This window comes from Pseudorca crassidens, chromosome 2 (assembly GCF_039906515.1).
Source record: "Pseudorca crassidens isolate mPseCra1 chromosome 2, mPseCra1.hap1, whole genome shotgun sequence".
In the NCBI taxonomy this organism is placed as follows: Eukaryota; Metazoa; Chordata; class Mammalia; order Artiodactyla; family Delphinidae; genus Pseudorca; species Pseudorca crassidens.
Window position 1 is genome coordinate 75,612,761 of NC_090297.1, and position 3,068 is coordinate 75,615,828.

Consider the following 3,068-nt stretch of genomic DNA (forward strand, 5'->3'; position numbering starts at 1 on the left):
TGGACAGCTAAATGTAAAAGAATGAAATTAGAACATTCCCTAACACCATACACAAAAATAAACTCAAAATGGATTAAAGACCTAAATGAACAGCCAGACACTCTAAAATTCTTAGAGGGAAACATAGGCAGAACACTCTATGACATAAATCACAGCAAGATCCTTTTTGACCCACCTCCTAGAGGAATGGAAATAAAAACAAAAATAAACAAATGGGACCTAATGTTACTTAAAAGCTTTTGCACAGCAAAGGAAACCATAAACAAGATGAAAAAACAACCCTCTGAATGGGAGAAAATATTTGCAAACAAAGGATTAATCTCCAAATTTACAAGCAGCTCATGCAGCTCAATATCAAAAAAAACAAACAACCCAATCTAAAAATGGGTGGAAGACCTAAATAGACACTTCTCTAAAGAAGATATACAGATTGCCAACAAACACATGAAAGGATGCTCAACATCATTAATCATTAGAGAAATGCAAATCAAAACTACAATGAGGTATCACCTCACACCAGTCAGAATGGCCATCAACAAAAAATCTACAAACTACAAATGCTGGAGAGGGTGTGGAGAAAAGGGAACCCTCTTGCACTGTTGGTGGGAATGTATATTGATACAGCCACTATGGAGAACTGTATGGAGGTTCCTTAAAAAACTACAAATAGAACTACCATATGACCCAGCAATCCCACTACTGGGCATATACCCAGAGAAAACCATAATTCAAAAAGAGACATGGGGGCTTCCCTGGTGGCACAGTGGTTGAGAATCTGCCTGCCAATGCAGGGGACACAGGTTCGAGCCCTGGTCTGGGAAGATCCCACATGTCGCGGAGCAACTAGGCCTGTGAGCCACAACTGCTGAGCCTGCGCGTCTGGAGCCTGTGCTCCGCAAAAAGAGAGGCCACAAGAGTGAGAGGCCTGCGCACCGCGATGAAGAGTGGCCCCCGCTTGCTGCAACTAGAGAAAGCCCTCACACAGAAACGAAGACCCAACACAGCCCAAAATAAAAATAAATAAATAAGTAAATAAAAAACAAAAAACCCAAAAATACATGTACCATAATGTTCACTGCTGCACTAGTCACAATAGCCAGCACATGGAAGCAACCTAAGTGTCCACTGACAGGTGAATAGATAAAGAAGATGTATCACATATATGCAAGGGAATATTACTCAGCCTAGGAAGAAAACGAAATGAAATTGAGTTATTTGTAGTGAGGTGGTAGGACCTAGAGTCTGTCATACAGAGTGAAGTAAGTCAGAAAGAGAAAAACAAATACCGTATGCTAACACATATATATGGAATCTAAAAGAAAAAGGTTCTGAAGAACCTAGGGGCAGGACAGGAATAAAGATGCCGACATAGAGAATGGACTTGAGGACACGGGAAGGGGAAGGGTAAGCTGGGACGAAGCGAGAGAGCGGCATGGACATATATACACTACCAAACGTAAAAATAGATAGCTAGTGGGAAGCAGCCGCAAAGCACAGGGAGATCCGCTTGGTGCTTTGTGTCCTCCTAGAGAGGTGGGATAGGGAGGGTGTGAGGGAGACGCAAGAGGGAGGAGATGTGGGGATTTATTTATATGTATAGCCGATTCACTTTGTTATACAGCAGAAACTAACACAGCATTGTAAATGAATCATACTCCAATAAAGGTGTTAAGAAAAAAAAAGAAGTGTCCAAGCAGTTGCAGAAGTCTAGGAGGGGGACTTGATCTTCCACAAGACATGGAATTGACATAGATACAACCAATTACAGGTAGGTCTCTGAGGAGTAAGGGGACTCCAGCTGACAATAACTGATAATTATATTGATAACAACAAGTATAGCTACCATTTACAGAGCACTTATGGACAAAGCATCAAGAACCATAGCCTTATGTTATAAACTTGGAGTATATTTTTATGTCATTTAACTACAGGTAACTACAGATCTCAGATTCTTTTCAGGTCATTGTTTCTCATTTTATCTCTTCTGTTGGCAGTTAGCATCATGCTCGTCACTTCTGGGCAATAAGTATTCCTTGATTCCTCTCTTGATAAGCTTATAAGCTGAAGGGCTTTTATTTTACCTTCATAGCAAAAATATTCAATGGCGGGTGAAAAGGAGACTCCTAGAAAGCTGAAGGAAGGCTAAAAGAAGACAACCGAAATTGTTGTCTGGGCTCTGTCCATTTCACCTGCATTCAGCAATAACCCCCTTGCTGGCCGCTGCTTCCACCTTTGGCCTCCTCACAAAACATGTGAAAGTCAGATCACGTCACTCCTCCACATCCACCACTGATTTCCCCTTTCATGGGTAAACTCCAGTTTTCCCATGAGCTCTGGTTGACCAAATAGACTACCAGGTACTTCTCCAAAAAAGATGGGTTGATTTGGGATGGGCAGAGAATTACAACTTGGGATCTCCAACCATGGTGAGTCACGTGCAAGTCCCCCACAGTAAGGGAAGGAGAGACTTTGTAGAGAAGAAAGGGAAGTTGGGAAAGTTAGAGTAAACCCAGAATCCATGGCTTTTCATTGGCTGAGTCCTCATAAAAAGAAGAGCAGTCTTTCTTTTTCCTGTTGGGCTCAGCTATCATCTCAGGACATGAGAGCTCCCCCTTCTGGTCTCCAAACTTTATTTAATTGAGGTTTCTGTTTCTTAAATTTTACAGTTGCAAGCCTTATGTGATCTGTGCTCTAGACACAGCTCCCTCCAGTTCACGGCATCTCTCACTGCTCTCTCCTGTGTTCATTTCACTCCAAGCACCCTCCAGCCTCAGGACCTTCCCACTTGCCCGTCTGTCGGCCTGCACTACTTCTCTCTCAAGTGATCGAATGGTTCCTTCCGTCACTCCTAACAATATTACCTGTGACGCTTTGCCCAACCACCTGATACAAAATAACAAACCTCTCTCATTGCCTCTTCCCCTATACCTGATTTCTTATTCTTCATAACACTTTCACCAGGTATCCCATTATATTTGTTTGTTGTCTCTCTCTCTCCTCTAGTGTAAACTCCCTGCAGACAGGGACTTGGTCCATTTCATTCATTTTACATCCAGCACTTAGAACAG